Source organism: Sebastes umbrosus, chromosome 5 (assembly GCF_015220745.1).
Source record: "Sebastes umbrosus isolate fSebUmb1 chromosome 5, fSebUmb1.pri, whole genome shotgun sequence".
Lineage (NCBI taxonomy): Eukaryota > Metazoa > Chordata > Actinopteri > Perciformes > Sebastidae > Sebastes > Sebastes umbrosus.
Window position 1 is genome coordinate 16953894 of NC_051273.1, and position 20210 is coordinate 16974103.

At 40.8% G+C, this 20210-nt stretch overlaps 1 protein-coding gene across 1 annotated transcript in view; it reads left to right on the top strand.

The window, feature by feature from the left end:
* The window catches only part of agbl4 (ATP/GTP binding protein-like 4), a 320866-nt gene that overhangs the window by 251437 nt on the left and 49219 nt on the right, over positions 1–20210 (top strand). The gene's annotated exons all lie outside the window — the stretch shown is intronic.

Genomic DNA, 20210 nt, shown 5'->3' on the forward strand with positions numbered 1-20210 from the left:
TATAAGACGAGATAATAAACTGTATATAAAGATGGACGACATGACAGCTCCCCAGAAGTGAAGCCAAAACATCTTGATCGCCCCCTGGTGGCTGGCTGCAGTATAAGTCATAAATCCTGCCCCCTCCATGTTGGCGGATGGGAAATGGGCCAAACTAAAAAGTCAAAGTTCACCTCAAATACATTTTTCCCAAAGATGGTTTCTGTCATTTTAGGTAGTTCTTATCACACTATTCATTTTTCTGATACGTTTGATTTTAATTAGTTATTTGATGCTATAAAAAAGGGGGTGAGACGTCATGATTGACAGCTGTGATTGACAGCTGCTCTGAGTGAAGTAGTCGCGGGGCTGGAGGCTCGGGAATTGTGCGAGAGAGGAGATGTAACTTTAACTTTCCATAACTGTCACAAGTCTGTGTACACCACGGCTCCAACCCTCCGATCACTACTGCTACTACTGGCTCAAAATGACGTCAAACTCTCAAGATGGCATATTTTGGCTTCACTTTTATACAGCGGGAGGAAGTAGATCTATACAGTCCATGGATGAGTCTCATGGATAAAACCACACTGAACCTTTCTCTTTCTTCTTTTTTAATCACTTTTCAATGTTTAAAATTCTGCATGTGATCAGTGCTGATGATACCTCTGCCTCCACCATACAATATTTGTGTTGTGTTGTAGTTGTGTGTCATAAAAGTTCAGAGAAATTGAACTTTGTGGACTCACTGGATACAGTCATATCTGAATCACAATAAGGATTTTGTTGCTGCCTTCTTGAAGGAATAGTTGGCACATTTTGGCAAATGCGCTTATTCGCTTTCTTTCCGAGAGATAGATACAAAAATCAAAATGAAAAAAGAAATTCTTTGCTGTGAGCAGTAACTTCCCGATGTCGAGTCCGGCTGTTTCCCCCTGTTTTTCCAGTCGTTGTGCTAAGCTAAGCTAATCGGCTATTGACTGTAGCTCAACATCTAACAGACAGATTCGAGAGAGGTCTCAAACTTCTCATCTAACTCTCCACGAGAAAGCAAATACGTTTTTGTTTTCCCAAAATGTCAAACTATTGCTTTTGCCGAGGCAAATTCAAATTTTCTACTGCTCTGTTGACAAATCAATGTGGTCATGCCCTATTGTTCGCTGTTGAGACAACTTTCCTGAAGTTACAGGGGGCTCTGAGTGAGTAGTAACTTCATTTCCACACATGGTATTTTCACCTCAATCTGTATATTTTAAAATCACCAAATCGGGGTTAAATCTGGTCAATAGCTTGGAGCGCAATACCTACCTCGAGCCTTTAAAGTGTTATTTTTTACACTGGAATACCATTTAACTAATTTCTAAAGAGTTTTTATTTTTAAATTGATGGCCATGTGTGCTGAATAGGTTTCAGTAAACCTTAATGACCCCTAGGCTAATGCAAATTTCTCAGCACACAGTTACCCGGTAAACTTTTAATTTAAATGCAAAGATTAAAATTAGAGTTTGAGTTTGCCGTACAATGGTAACAATTTACTTTTTAAACATCACGCCCAGGAGTTTGACACCGTGAAGGAAGACAGATTTCCAGACAGACCGAGGCAGATTAGCTCTGGTGTTATTTCATTTCTCCTGCGTTGGCCACATCAGCTTTCCATCCTCATAGGCTCTGTATTTAACTTCTTTCACCGTAAAGTTCAGCTTTACATCCTCAAAAGATCTGGGTTTCAAGTTTGTGTGTGTGTGTGTGTGCATCTGCAGTGAAGGTGAGGGGATTAATAGGCAGATTGTTCTCAATGTCAGCCACAAGATAACAGGATGGCAGAGATCAACAGTTCACTGTACTGTGTTTGTTCATTCAGTCCCCGATGCTGCTGGCTTGCCTCTGTGCCACACAGCATGCCGACGATTGGCAGCGTTGTATCTAACGTATGTGCTGTGTCCAAACCATATTGCAATATCAACTCAGCTGCATGAGAGCAAGATAGGCAGAAAATGGGGTGTTGACATATGAGATTGCTTGTTAAGATGGCTTGTTTGGAGAGGTTTGAATCTAAAATGAGCCCCGTCATTGAATGCTGGGGCCAGTTGCGTAAAAACAGACCTAGTCTCTTTCTTAAATATAACTTTAAGTCAGACTTGCTATATACACTTAAAGTTACCTGTTGCTTAAAGCTTCCATATGGGTGACTAATGTAAGACTGACTTAGAGAGCCTGTCACGCAATGAATTGTGGGTGAATTAAGACACTTCACAGAAGAGAAAAATGTCTGATGCAACAGCGACACCACACCGAGTGTGCGTGGGAGAAAATAACAGAGAAGGTAAACAAATAAATAAATCCAACGCTTGACCGGTAAAGATGTTAAGAAACAATTTAAGAATATGGTACAATCCCAAAAAGTTAGGGATAAACAGTTGAAAATTAAGTCAGTCTTAACATTTATGCAACAGGGCGGATTAGTTAGACTAGTCTAACCTGACAATCTTAGACCAGTTTAAGGCCAAGACTTGTCTTAAACTAAGTTTATGCAACTGGCCCTTTTGGAGTCCACATTGGACTCTTGTAGGAAGTGGTCACTGTGAAGGCCTTTTCCTCCCTCTTTCCGTAGACTGAGCTCTACTCTCTCCCTCATCTCCCCATTCCTCTCCCCTGTCTGGCACACTGATGCATTTCCATATATTATTGCCTCTGTAAGCAAGTGTGTCATGCGCCCAGGCTTTTCCTACAGCCCAAGGGGACTTCTCAATGTCATTATCGCTAAAGCCTGCCACATGCCTGTAATGTATTGCCGCCTGGCTTTATTGGCAGCGCGATGATTCAGTGGTGGTGATGATGGATTAGTGCCGGCTGGGTCGAGCTGGGCCGGGCTGAGCTGGTCCAGACTGGGCTGAGCTCTGCAGCCTCGCTGTCTGTCGCATAAACACTGTCCTCCTCCTCACACGCTGCAGCACAGAGGGGGACATATCGTATTTATGTCACACACACAACCTAATGAATATGGTCATTTCGGCGCTTTTATTGAGCTTCTCGGAAGACTTGTCTGATTCATCTTGTCCACCTTTTGCTTTTCACGCTGACACGGTGCACGCAGCGGCGCCGCATAATAGGTGGCAGTAATGTGTTTGCTTTATGACATTGTTACTGTTTTGAATGTGAAAGTATAACAGCTTTTGTTGCCTCCCGGAAGGGGAAGTTCAGAGAGGGTGCACTGAGTGCATATGTTACCACAGCATAACAAGGTTTGATGTTGAGAAAGGTGTACACCCACACACACAGACACACACACACACACACACACACACACACATACTGAGGGTTTAGAGGAAGGACACAGTTGCATGTTTTATCACTGAATATGAAACACACCATATAACACAGCCACCCGGGCTGAACTAAACTAAATGGCACACTAGCCCCCAACTAAAAGTCTAAACTCAACACTCAGCTCTTGATTGCAGGCTTTTCGGTCTCTCTTGCCGCTGTAACGTTGTCACGGTGATCAGGCACCGGCCCCACTGCAGGGAAATAAATGGACATTAGTCTTAATTTCTTCCTGCTCGCGGCAGCAACTTTTAACCTCTCCTGCCCCGAGGGACACAAGAAACACGTTCCGTTTCTCACTACAACACGTGTTGGTTTGGTTTATTAGTGAACAGGAGTGTGCATCCCGGTAGCACAAAAAGGCGTGTGAATAACACGATAATGTGCAAGACAAAAGCGTGCAATAAGTACGCCGTTCTTGTGTTAGGAATCAAATAGTCTGCACTGACTGCAATGTAAATGCATCCGTATAAATATGCTACGCTCAGAGCTAGTGACGTAGAATGAATGCTGAGAATGCTGAGAATGTGAGAAAGACTGCTTATAGTGGACATGACGGGAGGTGGATGGGTCCAACAAACAGGGGACTTTCAACCAGGACACTGTTGGGTCGGGACAGATGTTTTGTTTTGTGAGCTATGTTAGTGATGTTTGTGACTACTTGTTACGTTGTGTCCGTATGTATTGCACTTTGTTTATGTACTTATTTTAAGGCCCATCATGACGTTTTTTCCTAAACCTAACTTAGTGGTTTTGTTTCCAAAAAATACAGTAACAAAGTGGTTTTGTTGCCTAAACCTAACTAAGTGCTTTTGTTGCCTAACCCTAACTAAGTGCTTTTGTTGCCTAAACCTAACTAAGTGCTTTTGTTTCCTAACCCTACCTAAGTGGTTTTGTTGCTTAAACATACCTAAGTGGTTTTGTTGCTTAAACATAAGTAAGTGGTTTTGTTTCCTAACCCTAACTAAGTGGTTTTGTTGCCTAAACCTAACTAAGTGGTTTTGTTGCCTAAACCTAACTAAGTGGTTTTGTTGCTGAAACCTAACTAAGTGGTTTTGTTGCCTAAACCTAACTAAGTGGTTTTGTTGCTGAAACCTAACTAAGTGTTTTTTATGCCTAAACCTAACTAAGTGGTTTTGATTGCCCCCTGCTCGTACTGCACCGTCATACACACGTGTAATATTCAAGCCTCTGTGAGGCAAAACGTGACACTGACACGCTATCCTCTGGTGAACAGGCAGGTCTATTACACGCTTCGGCGTGATATTGGGTTGGATTGTAACATACATACATACTTTTGCTCATCCTGCAATATTTCTCCCCTAAAGGCACAGAAAGCTTTCTCATAACTAAATAATTAGAAAGTAATAAAAAAAACTAGAGCACATAATGTTCTAATTGAATCTCATTCGTACTGCTAGTGTGAATGTACATGAAGCACTTTATTGTCTGATTTCTTAGAGATCTGTTTTTGTTTTGCACATTATCTACACAGCATTAATCTACAGCGTGGAGCACACATCTGTATGCAAAATATGCAAGAAGTTTGTTCATTACATTATCTCTGTTGCCAGTAATGATGTTGAAACACTCATTATCTCTTCCTACACTTACTACCATCTCTGCTGCTACGTTCATCTGAAATGGGACTGCAGGGTTAACAGACAATACGTTGATTAATTCTGCCTTTGGCCTTCAAAGCCAGTAACACACATGGATGAGCTACCAATCGAACTCCCATTGGCTTTTCTGCCCATGCTCCTTACATACCTTACTTTTTATCCACCCATCCAGCTGCATGTCCCTGCATTGTCAGTTAACTGTGTGAATGATAAGATATGCTGTAAGTCCTGACTGTAGCTGTTAAATTTCTCCCCGCTGCCAGCGTTATTCAGATGTCCTTATCATTTATAAGAAGCTTATTTGGCTTGTTCAATGATAAAAACGGGTAAAGTTTGGAATCCATCAGCCCCTCCGGTAAGTGGATGCAAACCTGAGCTCTCTTACCCTAAATACACACACACACATGCACACACGCATACTTAAGCACAGAGCTTCCAAATGGCCTTTATTAATGCAGACGGCTCTCCCAATTAACAAGATTCAAAGTGATGATGAATTTTTCATTCTCTGAACATTTAAGCTAATTATGGCCCAAATGAAGCAGGTTCCAGTGAATCACCATGGCAGGGGCTGCCAATGGCAGCCAATGTCACTGTCACAGTGCCACTCTGCACCACCACCCTAATCACTACGGCTGCTTAATATTCATCTCCCACTGCTGTCTCCTTCCTGACTCACCTCCCCTCTCCTCACATATCCTCTCTTCTTCTCTCCTCCCTCCTCTCGCCTTGCCTTTCGCTCCTTTCCTTCTTGTAACTTTAACTTCTGTCCTTTCTCCACTGTCCTCCTCCTCCTCCTCCTCCTCCTCTCTGTTTCTCCCCCTCAGCGCTTCTCTCTCGCCATAGATGTGTTGTTTCAAATGGAAATCAACTAATTGCGCTAATAGCATTTTAATGATAATTTAATGTAGTAAATAAAGCTTGTTACAAGCTAAGCAATTTTGCCGGATTTCAAGGGCAATCAATCCGTGTCCGATACAATCTGCTCATCTCCTTGATGATGGGTGTGAGATGTCGCTACGTGTGTTTTCACTCACGTAGATCGAACTATATTCATGTCAACATCTATAGAGCAGCATATATATAGCTCAACAGTGAGGTTCCGGAAGTGAAAACCCCATTCGTACTCTCAATCGCAGATTTGATTATTAGCCATAATGTTGTAACCATCCAAGGTAGACTTTCCACATGCTACGAGATTGTGAAACGATGGTATATGTTCCTGCAGAAGCCACAAGTCTGTATGATATCAACATTGTTTTAAAGGCACAGTGTCTACAATTTTGTGGGATCTATTTGCAGAAATGGAATATAATATTAAAAAGTATGTTTTCTTTAGTGTATAATCACCTGAAAAAAATAATCTAGTTTTCGTTACCTCAGAATGAGCTGTTTATATCTACATAGGTACCAGACCTTTTCACGGAGTCTGCCATGTTTCTAAAGTAGCCCAGAACGGACAAACCAAACTCTGTTAACTTTCCTGCTTGGACTGGAGTCGATAACGTTACTCGCTCCCATCACCGCCGCTCTCTCTTTCAGAAACTTTCCACTTACGAGGTTGTGAATACCACAAGAGGGGGGCGTTCATATGGACTCTTCTCGTAAACACGGTAAACACGACCCCATTTGAAGGTGCCAAAAATGTGGTTAGTCACTGTTGAGCTCTATAGGCAGAACTAAGTGGAGAAACCACATCACTGTACACATTCATCCCCCACTTAAAATGATTTCCAAGTCATATGATTTAAACCAGGGGTTCTCAAAGTCTGACACTGTATGTCAGTGTTTATCATGGTTATTTTTTACTCTCAAAAGAGTAATAAAAAGGTAAACATCATTTACTTCATAATGCAAAGAATCCGGAGACATAAATAACATGTAGCTTGTCCTACCATATCAGGATGGTTGGAAGGTGATGAATGCATTGTTATTTCATATTCATTGTGAAGCAGCAGCTGATCATTTACAAGCAGCGCACCGGCGAGTCGAGTTCAAAACACAAAACGAGTTATAAGGCTTTCACCTGACAGTAACAATATGTTTCAACTATTATCTGTTTTATATTCATGTTTCTTCTCACGTTTTCTTTTCTGTAAAGCGGCACTAGAAACACTGCACTTGACTGCTGTGGCTCAAGATAACTTCTGCATACATTATAGGCCCCAGAGGCCTTTTTATTCGTCAGCTCTGTCGTTTGACATTATCCCTTTTAATCATTTGGTCTGTTTTGAAACAAACTTTATGCCCAGTGGTTGTTCACGCCATTTGTTGATTTGTTCATAATCAATTCTCCTCAAGAAATTAACATACCTGAGTTCTTTCAAGTCTGCTTAGCTTTGTGAGTCGTTGTTATCCATTAAAGAGATTAGATTTACCTTGTAATCAGAGATGAAGTAGTTCATTTTGCGTTCTGATTCTTCGGCACATTTTTATCAACCATTCCGCCAGATTAAACATATTAAAAATGACGAGGCGCTTGAGCTAGAAAGAGAAAAAGAATAAACAGCCGTGAGACAGAAAAACAATTTAATTTCTCTTTTTATGTTCTACCAGTGGTCATTTAGCTAGACTCTTTATTTAAATGGTAATGTGAAGCTGGCTAAACAGGCATGGCGAATCAGCCTGAGAAGAGAGCCAGACTTCAAAAAAAAAAAGCTGTGGTGTTTCAGGCTCGGGGAGTTTATCTGGGTCTGTCCTCCTGTCGCCTGGCGGAGGGAGGCAGAGTGGGGAGCCGATTGAGCGACAACGATAACTCCTCTCGGTGTTGGAGTATAATTAATTAGGTGTGATAAATTATACCATTTCTAGCAAAGCCTGGCAGCACTGGCACATGCACTCTCTAACACACACACACACCCTCAAATACACGTGCACTCTGTCTCTCTCCTCAGACACACACACACACATATATAATAACAATACATGCATGTCAGTATTCACTTAAGATGAATATTACCACTTTGTAAACTCTCTGACCTCCCTCTCAGGTTGTTATGTACCAGAAATTGAAGGTAAACAATTTAAAATAAAAAACATGGATTAACTGTCATTGTGCATATATCTCAAATCAAGCAGATTATTCTTTTTTTTTTAGAAAGGGTGTAGTTTTGTCAATAAATGTAATGTGCTGATTGAACACACTTACAGCACTAAGATCTTCATGCTCTGTTTGGAATTCACAATAACACAATATTTTTATTAGAAACAGCAAGAAAACAAGGAAAGCACTGAACAGTGAATTTTAGTGGAAGCATATGGTAACATTATCCAAGACTAGTTGTTTCTTTGCATCTTCATGTCCCAGAATCAAATATTCGGTAACACTTCATTTTACAGGTCTGCAAATTTCCTGGTACTTAGGTGATAATTAACAGTTACTGCCAAATTACCCCATTATTTACCTCAAAATGTATCGAAAATTACTTAATTATAAACATTATTTCATAATTATATGCTAAAATAGCATATAGTTGTTAAAATAAGGCCCTTAGGTTTGAGAAGAGGCTGTGCGCTGCTCATCATTGGAGGTGGAAAACCAAAACTAAAAGAAGACACTTCTGATCAGGCACAAATCTCACCATTGTGTGACTTTGTGTCTACAAACATGTAACCTGGTAGCTAATGTAATGATTCAGGGAGTTTTTAAAGAAATTTCAAAGAAGCTATTTGATTATTATAATCTATTTACCAGCAGACATGGAAATAAAGCATATCAATTAACTTTGTATTCTTTTCCTGGAAATGTATTAATTAAATTACCAGCTATTTATCACTGCTTATTACATGGCTGTGTTGACTACTCGATTCTGATTGGTCAATCACGGCGTTCTGCCGTCTGCTATTTCTTTATAGCAGACCGTTGCTATGGGAGCACTTCTGATGTCGGACTCTGGCGGACCGTTTTTGTGTCAAATTATTGATTTCTTAAGTAAGTAGCCGTGTAATAAGCAGGATAATGTTCAGCTAGCGGGTCATTGTTGTGAAAGTAACCAGGGTTGGCAGTAATTAAAAAAAAAAATCAAATAGGTTACTTGCTAATAATCACCTAATAACCATGAAATTTGCGGACCTGTAAAATGAAGTCAAATATTCTTTTGTATATAAAATAGGGCTGCCCCCTTTTTTGTCGATTAGTTGACTAATCGGTCGTTTTGGTCTCAGTCGACTAAAAGTTCTTTAATGGATTAGTCGTTTTTTATGCTTTTTTCATGCTGAATTACTTATTTCTAAGAAAGTTATGAGCACATCTCTGGTAAACACAAGATTTAAAGTGGTGCTTGTGTGTGATTCTGTTCAGATCTGTCGATTAAATCAACTAATCGAGTGTTAGTTGACTAAGAATTTATCTGGTTGAGGACAGCCTAATATAAAATAAATAGGCAAACAGTTCTAACTGTTATCATGTAAATTAATGGTAGAAATGTAGTAGTAGTAATGGCAGATTGTAGATTTGTTTTTATTCAACCTTTATTTATACAGGTTGGTCCAATGAGAGCAGTTCACTCTCTTTTTACGGGCGCCCTATTTACCCAAGACGATAACGGCAAAGGCACAAATCCACTTAGACAAACGTGAAACATACAAGACTGCAAATAAAGGAGACAAATAAAATTGAGAGAGGGTAAAAAGGCCAGTAAACCAGCATTAAATAAATCTGAAATAGAAGATACATTCTTTTAAAATGTTAAAGTCACACAGTAACTTTCAACAAAAGTCTTTTATTATCACTAAAAGGAGAAAGGATGAGATAATGAGCTACAATATTTAATTGTAGAATAACAAATTAAAGTTCTTAATAAAAGTAAGACATGGATCAACAGAACAAATGTTTTGGTATCAGTCTCTTGTTTCTTCACAAACATAACTGTGAATCTCAGAGTGTCAAAGTAGTTGTTGAGGAGCTGTAGCTGTTTCCTCTCAAATAAACACAGCCTGCACTTGATAACCGTTTTTCAAGCAAAAGTGGTCATTTATATTCAGTCAAGGATTTACCTTATTTTCTGCACATCTTCAGCTTCAACAAAAATCTTCATACTTGGCGAGTCCCACTTCACCTCCTCAGTAAGTGCACACTTTAAAAGGACAACACCACCTTCATGGCAAAGAAGCTTTTTTTTATCAGTGTGATGAAAAAAATAGCGAGACGTTTTATCTGCACTGTGCTCTGAATGTATTTGTATCTGCAGCGAGATTTAGATTAACTGTTTATCTGCAGTGAGTTACAGCAAAGTACTGCTGTCCACTAGATATACACACTGTTTCAATATGTTGCAGTACATTGTACAACAGATTAAAGGTGCAATGTGTACAACAAACAAACAAGTAGGGGGCAGCATTTTACCTCTACTACTGGGACCATTCAATCTAAATTCACAGTCATCAGTTGTTTAAAAAACAAAACAACTACTAACTAACAGCAGGGCATCTGCTGAAACTCTGAGAGCCGGTCAAAATAACATTGCTATCTTAATAATCTTCACATGTGGCTTCAGCCTATAGTTTACAACTTTATGTTTACTGTGGCGCTAACTTTTTTGATCAGTGCTGCCTAGTTTGACCGTTTGATCGGAGTTTGCGAGTGACTGACAGCTGCTCAGAGACGGCAGGCTCCTTTTTTCATATTTGCTCCAATTCTACCCACTGCAGCTTTAAAGTGGCAGTAGATGGTATATTGTTGGCATCATTGGGCAAAAATTCCATAATAACTTTTTAGCATATTGTAATTCAAGTGTTCTGAGAGAAAACTAGACTTCTGCACCTCCTCATGGCTCTGTTTTCAGGCTTTAGAAAATGACGTGACGGGAGACTTTGACCAATCACAGGTCATTTTGTTGAGAGAGCGTTCCATGTGACCAGAACTTGGCGTTCCTTCACCAGATTTCACAATGGCGACCGCGCCACAAACTTTCTCATTTTACAGCTAAACAGTGCACTGCAAGATGATTCTGAAAACATTTGAGGCGAGAAATAGGCATTAACGTAACATAATATTGATTCATATTTGATCAGCGCTACCTAGTTTGACCGTTTGATCGGAGTTCGCGAGTGATTGACGACAGCTGGACAACAGACCTCGGATCAGCTCTTACTGCTTGTTTTCCTCCGGTATGTGAAATCTTGCAGATGCCTTTACGAGCACCAGAGGACACAGAGGCACATGATTTTTTTCAGGTTACCTGTTACTGTCACGATATAGCGACCGTTTTATAAAAATAACTTTTTTTAATCATATTTGCTCCAATCTCGCCCACTTCAGCTTTAATGTCTGAACAGGGCCAATGAGTCTCATTTCTGCCACTTTAATCCAATAAACAAATTATTAAAACATACACAAACCTTGTACCCCCAATATGTTTGACAAGCCCTCGGGGCAGCTCTACTTGTTCGTGCTATGAGGGCAAACTAGACGCTACAGTGACTCACTATCACCTCTTGAGGTAGAAGTGGTATTACAAGACAGGACTGGCCGTGGCTAGCTGGTTAGCATGCTCATTTCAGTAGATATCTCTGCAACAGAATACATAGACATCTTTGACATAACGTCAACACTATAACCTCTTCACATTCTGTTGATAATGTTTGTTAATTTCTGACAAGATCTTACACATTGCACCTTTAAACAACCAGCAGCCTCTACGTCACTGTTTAGTGCTGTATGTAGTTCTGATATGTGATGGGATTCATGGCTGAAGACCAAACTGACACTTGTCTATCCTCCTCAGTGTCAACCTAGACACCAAGTCCACGGCTAAGACACACACACACACACACACACACACACACACACACACACACACACACACACCCTGCCAGCAGGGGCTTTTAATGGCCTGGTGTTAATGAGAGTCTTGTTTAGAGCTGTCAGATGACCCTGGGCCATGCAGACTGACACCAGCTCTATGTTCACAGCTCTGGAGGTCACCACGCGGTCCATGTATGTGTGTGTGTGAATGGGTTCATGTGTGTGTTGATGCTACAGAGAGAATCATTTATTATACCTAATTACCTTTTCAGCCAGTACATTAACACTATATCAGCAAATCTTTAATCTTTGGTGGTTTAATTTTCAATCAGTAACGTTGATATTAATCTCAATAAATCTTATCGGCGTCGTCTATTCTCACAATCACAGGAAAGGGTCATTCTTATTGTGTGTCTCTTGTTCTGCGCCACACTGTGAGGGATCCGTAGGCGCCTGAAGCCAGCCAACATGATATGAATATAAGAGACACACCAAGAAAAAAAAAAAAGATTAATTAATTTAAAAATAGCATGAGTAATTTGCAGTGTAGTGTTTTACTCTATTTGGAATTGTAAGAATAAAAATATATGGTTTTCTGATAGCATAACATTAATCCCATCCAATCTTGATTTGTGGTGCTGAGCTAGATTTAAAAATGTAAGAACATTTTTTAACAACCACGGAAGAAGAAAAGAAAAAGTTCATCCATCAAGATACCTCGATGAATTCTTAAATTAGTGTTTTGAAAAATCCAAGGGGTAGAAAACAAAGAAATACAAATGTTGCTGTTAAACATTAATCTGAATGTAGCTTCATAAGTGATTGCAAAACAATCAGCCTATCTTATTTATGAAAAGTTATACCCCATTTTTGGTGCGTTTTCTTACGAAGGTCCAGCAACACGTGATGCATATGTCAATTTCCGCTCGTTACATCCTTAGAGTCTTTTCATGATAAACTCTCCATCTTCACAGGAAACAACTTGATTAGGTTTAGGCAACAAAACTACTTAGTGTACGGAATACAATCACCAGCCTCCTGGGTTTATTTAGGTTTAGGAAAAGATTTTGGTTTGGGTTAAAATAATTCCAGAAGTGGCGTAACTTAAGTACGGAAGTTATTTGACGGCAAACAAAAGAACTTAGTTAGATTTATTACGGGGTACGAACACCAGCCTCCTGGGCAAAAGTCCGGTGTTTTTTAGGTTTAGGTTTAAAATAACTGTTAACTTCTGGTTTCACATGAACAGCATCCACCAGGCCTGTTCCCTACGCGGTGTTTGTTGCTCTTTATACTTCCTGGTTCACAATTACATGGATTACATACAATTGATTTTGTTGGATGCAAACGAATTACAGTGCATTACTTTCCGTAGAGATATAGCTACGAACGGTGTACGAGAACAGCCTGATTCATTCCACCCAGTTGCTTATTTAAGTGAGTGCTATATATAATTTGTCTCCTAGTCCTGTTACGTCGTATGAACCAATAAGTCCACTGTATAGTTATTGTTGATCCCTTATTTAATTGATACCGTTTTTTATTTGAGGAAAATGCATATGTCACATTTAGTGTTACTGTGTTTTGCGTCTTTGAGATCACTTCACATCCCACTGATGAAGTACATGAGCGTGTTAACATTTTAAAATGTTCATTTTGAACTATTACACAATACAGGTTTTTTATGAGATACTTCACTTTTTTTTTTCTGCAGTTTTATTTTCCTTCTGTGTCCCCAGTCAGTGTTTTCCAACCTTTAGCACACTCGCTGTTAGTCTTCCTTTATGTGTTGACAGTGAGAGTGTGATCTAGCTCGCTGTGTGGAGACCAATTCACAGAGTGGGAAGCGCCAGTGTTGGAGCCAAGCTGTGAGTGTGTGTGTGTGCGTGTGTGTTTGTGTGTGTATGCGTGTGTGTGTGTGTGTGTGTGTGTGTGTTTAAGTAAAGGAGACTCAAGCTGACAGTTTGCCAGCAGCCTTGCACCTGCACACAGCTAGGTGTTGATCTCAGATTGGGGGGGTGAAGAGGGGAGGACAGGCAGAGGGAGAAAGAGAGGAGACACGAGGTGTTGGGGGTGGATGAGAAACGAGGTGAGAGGTGAGGAACGGAGGATAGGAACTCTGAGAGGTGGCGTGGCTGTGACATGTAATTCCTGTTTATACATTTGGGAAGGGGGGGGATGTGTATGTGTGTGTGAGTGTGTGCATGCCACAAGTGGAAGGAAAATGTGCAGCTGTGTGACAGGCGGGAGGGGAGAGCCAATTGGATTGATGCATTCTTTCATAGGTAACTGCCAACACCAGAGCGCAGCCAGGGCCTCATTTGTCAGACTCAAGGAAATAGCGTTACAGCGTGACGTTTCACTTTGTCTCTGGCACACACATCAACAACCCTCTGCTTCAGGATGGGAGGAACTGTGCCACTGATGCTACCGTAGCCTGGTGGTGGATTTAATTATGGTTAAAAAGACAAAAAGGGGTTGTAAGACAAGTGTGCGTTTAACTTCTGTTCCATCTCCACTTCTGTGTCTGTCTCTTACTTGCATATATGTCAATCTATATATTTCCAACCTGTTCTCACTCCCAATACCGATGCTTGGTAGGTGCCCTGCGGCGTCTGATACTGACACACGAGGCACCCTGTAGCGTCTGAATGAGATGCACCAGGCTTTCAACTTCAATGTAAACCCATCCACGTCAGTATTAGTATTTTTAGTATAAAGTCCGAGAAAGTCTGCTCAAGGCCCAGACACACCAACCCAACATCAAAGAACTAGCGGCGACGAAGGCCACCAGTTGCGTTGCCTCACGTCGCCTTTGTCTTTGCCAAAAATTTGCACCGGAGCACACCACAAGGACTACAGCCGACAGCCAACTAGGACATATGTTTTGCGCCTGCGTGAGAAGAAATAACTCCCTTCCAGCAGGCGGCGGTAGTCTGTATTCGTCATTCAAAAAGGAAAACCGGAAGACTGAGGACGGCAGATATACAAGCTGTTCTTATGATACGTACATGAAACAAAGCAGCGTCTGCCGACCATGTTCACACCACTCTCACTCACCACTTAGCTTCATTCCAGATGGCCATGTAGTTGTGAAAACATCTGTGTATTGGAATGATCAGATGAGATGAAGATGAAAAATTAGAAGAGCCTTCTGTGTTTTTCGTTGGCTTGCTTTCCTCACGTCCATTTCTCTTCTCGTGCGCTGATTCATTTAAGCTGAACAGCCAATCAGAGTGATTTCTCTCACCTACGGGCGCCACCACCAATTCAACATGCTGAATCGGCTGAAAAACCTCCAACATGGGCAGACTAGCTCCAACAGTGTGGGATACACCGGAAAAACTAGGAAAGAAACTGAACATAGATTCAGTAAAAAATAAGTATTGGGTGACGGTAAATTCTAACATTATCAAATGTAATCTTGTCAAATGTAGTTTTTGGTGAGAAACTTGAATACATACAGTTGATTAAAGGAGATGTTTTCACAGCAATATAAAATAGATAATAGAGGGAATTATGACCTGTTTAAATTCCTAACAAAAACTAGTATGCAAACGGTAATAAAGGAGTGTATGTTGACATACATGGGAGTCATTGTTTTACTTTTGTTTTTGATTTTGTATCGAATTGGTATTGAGAATCATGGAATTTCACTGGTATTAGTATCGACTACTAAACTTCTGGTATCTTGAAATCCTTACTTATTTTAACCCAAACCAGGTTCTTTTCCTAAGCCTAACCAAGTACTTTTGTTGCCTAAACCTAACCAAGTAAACCTAGAAACTAGGTAACATTGGAAGTTTATTTTGAAAAGACACTATGCATGTAGAGAGCGGAGACTGATATGTCCAGAGCTGATGCTAGAGGGTAGCAAGAGCGTCATAGTTTGAAGCGTCAGGCCGCTGACCAAGCATTGTTATTTAACGAATTGGGAGTGAGGATGTGTTGCACTTCCTGCTGGTATGATGTTGCTGAGGACAGTGCTGTACATACGAGGTGCATTCAGAGGATAATATGTTGCTGCAAATGCCATCCTAAGTTTCCCTGCTCTACATTCATTGGCTGTTGTTAACCTTTTGGCTGCAGTGGTGAGTTTGCCGCTGACTGCAGAGCAGGGAAACTTAGACAAGCTCTCTGGAGGGACACTCAACAGTATGTCAGGGAACTCCATGACACTGTCAGCATAACACACTGCTGGATAGCCTGAATTATTGAAGTCCATAGCATTGATAATTTAATACAGTAGATCTGCTTTGACAGGGGATGGCTTAAGCGAATAGAGAAAGAAAAGAAATTGGACCTTGCATTTGGTGTGACACAAGGGGGGGAAATAAAGTTTCTTGTCTTTGTGCAAGTGTATATCTACTTTTATGTTGCACCCTGCCTGTATGTAGGGATTTACTGCACTGCATGACCTAGTTGAGATCCTGGTAGCGGAAGGGAAAGTGAGAGAAAAAGAGACAGACAGATGGGAGAGGGTTAATTGAAGCTGACATGTATCCAGTGTTTGCGTGTCCCCAGATGACACGTGGCTCTTGCCCATATGCTCGTGTTGCCTCGTTCACTCCCTTTTTTCAACCACCGCCACTATGTGATATGCAGTTTTCACACCATGACAAAGAAGATATCCAAAATCATTATGAATTGCTGTGTTTGTTTTCAACACCAGTTTTGAAAGCTATCTCTTCTACTAAACCATTTGCAGACGTTGACGACCTTGTTGGGTTTCAAAAATAAAGGCAAGTTGATCCCTGGCTTCATAACTGTCACCACTGTACGAGTGAAGCTTGTTTCTAAATTGGGCTCCTCACCTGTTATCTGGGACTCTGATGCCATCCTCCCATCATCACCCTCTGACCAATGGTCCAGTTATACTGGAAAATAACTAGTTTGTACGTCATGTTGTCTGACCACGGTGAGAAGTAAAAGTGTTAGTTGTTCTGAACGGCCACACTTGAAAGCGGGGTGAAAAGCCCAGCATCATAGAGAGGGGCGGAGACGTGATATTGTTTAAATCAGGCTGTAACCTCTGGTTCTGAAAAGTGAAGCCAATGCTGAAGTGCCCTAAACTTGAATTCTTTCTCGCAGCCAGCAGGGGGCGACTCCTCTGGTTGCAAAAAGAAGTCTGAATATAATGAAGTCTATGAGAAAATGAGCCTACTTCTCACTTAATTTATTACCTCAGTAAACATTATAAACATGAGTTTATGGTCTCAATCGCTAGTTTCAAGTCTTCTTCAATACAGCCTGATGTTCATTTAGTAAATTATGGTCCCATTTAGAGTCAAATAGATGATAAAGCAGGGGATGCTTTAGGGCGTGGTCGCTACCACAGCGTTGTCCAGTCTTGGGAGTTTGTCATCTTTGAACTTTAACTCTTTCACAGTGTGTTTTCAGTTCATGAAAGTTAATTGTAACGTTTTGGTCGCCTAAAAGTGTCTCATTCATCATTCGGTTGTACTTAGCTCCACCCTCTCGTGTCACTTCTGGTTGCAAAACACCAAGATGGCGACGGCCAAAGTGCTGAACTCGAGGCTTCAAAACCGTAGACCACAAACCAATGAATGATGTCACGGTGACTACGTTTACTTCTTATATACAGTCTACGGTTTATATATAGGGATAGCGGCGCACATTTGCAGATTCAGTCTCCTGAAAAGCATTCATAGTGTTGTACTCATTTGTAAACAAGAAAAGGGACAGAAATATATGTGTGAAGCATAAAAAAAAGAGAGCTTGAGCGTTAAATTCGTTGCATCTGGTGAAGATTACTTAATAGTTTAACAGAGTGTCAATCTCTGACAGAGGTGTGGGTGCATTCAATCTGGCTTTGCCACAGCACCAAAACCAGTCTGATCAATGCAAGACAATGTTCCATATCAATCCTTAATTTTTATGCCACCGCGCCGGCGACAGCTTTGGCCAAAACCATTATGTTTTTGGGATTGTCCGTTCGTCAGACCCATTCTTGTGAACAAAATATCTTGGATTTCGGTGATCAAAGGTCAAGGTCACTGTAACCTCATGTCCGTCCCCTTCTCATGATGTCTCAGGAACGCCTCGAGCGAATTTCTTCAAATTTGGCGCAAACATGGTTCAGGAATGAACTGATTAGAATTTGGTAGTCAAAGGTCACTGTGACCTCAGAAAACACATTTTTGGTCATAACTCGAGAATTCATATGCTAATTATGACAATTTCACACAAATGTATAACAGGATAAAATGATGAAGTGATAACATTTTGGACAAACATTGATATAAACTACAACTTGATTAGTTGGTGAAGATATACAACCGTGAGGTGGTAATTGTAGTTGATCATGCTACCTATCTTTATCCACCACTTTGATACCAGTATCTTCACTCTAGCTTGAAACCTGAGCCCGGTGCAACCTCTGAAAGACAGAAAAGCGCCCGGACCCGCTGCCGGGTTAAAGGGGTTAAAGACAAGACAGGTCTGGGCTTTTGTCGTTCAAGCCCTCTAATTAAAAAAAAAAAAATGTATTAGCCCTACCGGTGATAGCATGCTAACACGCAACACTTGTGCGGACAACCGTGCGACTCTGTGTCCTCCTTCCAATCACCTCTTAAAACTCACTTTTATAGAATTTCTTTCTTTCTTTATAATTAGTGCAAAGTAACATAACACAAAAGGTGACATCAATATAGACTTGTTGATTTTTCTAGTTTTCATTTAGTGCATCATCATCATCTTTACACTGCTCTGCTCAGCTGTCGGTGTTGTGGGTGAAATGTACAAATTAATAAATTAGTGAAATTACATAACTTCTCCCTGCAACACAGTGTATCATACTATAGGTCCTACATAATTTTTATGTTATTATTTGTATGTTTGACCATTGAGATCACGTTCATTATTTGTGTCCGTCTCACTGTGTCACTCTGTCTGTCTGGATGTTGGGATGTGTCCCAGCAGGCTTGCCGTAGACTGGCAGAGTGTTGATCTGAGTGTCAGTGGGACTGGGGGTCTCCTATCTCAGCCCTCCTCTCCTCCACCAGCTGACAGACAAGGTCAGGGACTCATCCCGCCTGTCTCTCTCAGCTCCTGACAGCCTTTCCTTGGGGAGACAAACCCCGGCCAACCCTGCACTCTCTGGCACGCACCATCACCAATTAATATTGCATCACCATTTTCTAATCTGCTCCCTCGGGGCTTTTCAGGGTGTGATCAGGCCACTTCGCTTGCCTGCGTTCTGACCTCCTCCTGCCACCTCCCATAACAGTGAAGGGACCCTCAGATAGAAAATCAAAATAGATTACATTACATGTGCCACTTGTGTTGTTGTGATTTATTATCTTTTGAGATGTTATTTTGCAAGACTCTTTTGCAAGACTGTTTTAAATGGAACAAAACTAAACTCCTTTAGGGTGAAGAACATCACTGTGAAGGGGCTTTGTCACTATTTTTTTTTCCATTCTGGGCTACTGTAGAAACATAGTGACCGACTCCATGAATTATATTATATTATATATTTTTTAAGAGAATGACAATAAAATGCATCTGCCATTTATTGTAAGGAAGGATTAAAGCTAACACACTCTTGAATGAACAGTGTGTAACATTTCGGGGGATCTATTAGCAGAAATGGAATATAATATTAATAACTATGTTTTCATTAGTGTGTATTCACCTGAAACTAAGAATCTTTGTGTTTTCGTTAGCTTAAAATGAGCCCTTCATATCTACATAGGGAGCGAGTCTTCTTCATGGAGTCCACCATGTTGCTCTGTCACGTTTGTAGCCCAGAACGGACAAACCAAACTGTTTGCTCTAGAGAGAGCCATTCACGTTGAAGAAAGGTCAGTTCTCCGACACGAAACTGCGGTAACGTGAGCCGCAGAGTTCAAAACCGTGGTACCGCCAGCCGCCATCTGACTACCGTTGCTCCTAAAGTAGTGTTATTAAGGTAAGGATGGCCTCTGAGCGAGGCGAACGGCTTTACCATGGTTTTGTACTCAGCGGCTCACGTTACCGCAGTCTTGGAAAGAGATGAGTGAGCGGAGGGGTACACAGTTGGTTGCAATCTGCAATTACACCTCTAGATGCCGCCAAATCCTTCACACTGTACCTTTAAATAGTTTTTATTATGATCTAAAAGCAAAAAAAAAAGTATTTCCAACCTTAGCATTGACAAAGATCCATTTACCAGTGTCATCTCAAATGAAGTGTCCCTGTCATCTCTAGGAGCACAATTTGGAAACATTTATAAATGTTGTTTTTTTTTCTAAATCAAATACACTGTGTCCAAAACTACTGAGTTTGTACTTTGTGAAATATAAACCCAATATCCATCACTTTCTGACATATGAAGCTTTGGACAGCCCGATCAGCGAGAGATTATTTTATGGATTTCTTCACGATGTTGACACGTTTTATCATTTTGATGCTCCGTGGTAGTTTGGGAGTTGGGAACATGACTTACCGCTCCTGCCCGACTGCTAGAACTGAGATGAGGAGCACATCGCCATTTGTTTCGGCCTCGTACCTCCATTCTTCAAACTCTGAACTACTTG